The following is a 1,085-nucleotide window of genomic DNA, read 5'->3' as shown; positions in this document are numbered from 1 at the left end:
AGAACGCTAGAGCGAGGAGGGGCCCCAGGCGGGGCAAGAGGAGGCGGGAAACTTCCCGGGTCTGAAGAAGCGACCCTGGCTCTAACTTTGGCCTCAGAATGTTTTGTCCCAGCAATCGACTCCTCCCACATATGCTCCCCAAATTTTCGCGGCGAAACTTTAAGACTCAGCCGTTCAGGGCAAAAAATCCACACGTAAAATCAACTACACCCAGCCGCCGCCGTTCCAACCGTAAGGGTTCCCACCTGCTCGCCCCGCTGCTGGAATTTGGACTTAAGTTTCAAGGACTTTGCTCCTTTCCTAACCCCGTCCCAATTCCTGGCTCTTCTGTCCAGGAAACGTTCACTTTTTCCCTGTCTCATCCCTTCTTTACTTTCCCAGCTCCCACGTAAGCCCTCGCTCAACCCTAGGCACAGTTTCCTCGGCGGGAAAGGCGGGAGGGCTTGCTTTTCGCTGTGGCTGTGGTGTCCCTGGGAATCCCCACCTCTCCCTGTAAACTCGCACAGTAACACTCCCGAGCACGGCCCATGCTTCGCTTTCTTGCATTCAAAACAAGCGGCCAGAAGCTGTCTCTTACAGCGGACTTGCAAGTACAGGGCTGGGCCAGTGGGAGGGTGCGGCACGATTTTACCCGCGCTGGCCCTGGCGTCGGCACTCACCAAAGAAACTGACAGGCAGAGGGAGGGAGAGCGGACTTCTTTCTGTCCGGATGCAGGCGAGTCTAGAGGGACAAGCATCGCCGCTTACCTACTGCGGGAGGCGCCCGCCCGCCGCGGTATGCGCTGGAGACGCCTAGCGCACCAGGCGCACCGGACGATCCGGACTGGGTCCCTTCCTGCGCCAAGGCCCCTGGACGCGCGGAAGCGCCGCTAGACCACAGTTAGGTTGGCCACGGCCGCGCCCCGGGGTCCCAGTAGGCTCTGGTGCCGGAAAGACCCGGAAGGCGCCAGGATGGCGTGGTCCGGCATCAAAGAGGGAGGGGCCTGAGTGTGCGGCCGGGCTCCCGCTGACATTCCCCAAGGCACCTGAAATAGGTAATTTTTATCCCAAAGATGCAGACTCTTTCCTCCTAATTCACCACCCTG

Source organism: Myotis brandtii, unplaced genomic scaffold, assembly GCF_000412655.1.
Source record: "Myotis brandtii unplaced genomic scaffold, ASM41265v1 scaffold115, whole genome shotgun sequence".
In the NCBI taxonomy this organism is placed as follows: domain Eukaryota; kingdom Metazoa; phylum Chordata; class Mammalia; order Chiroptera; family Vespertilionidae; genus Myotis; species Myotis brandtii.
This window is presented reverse-complemented; position numbering follows the sequence as displayed.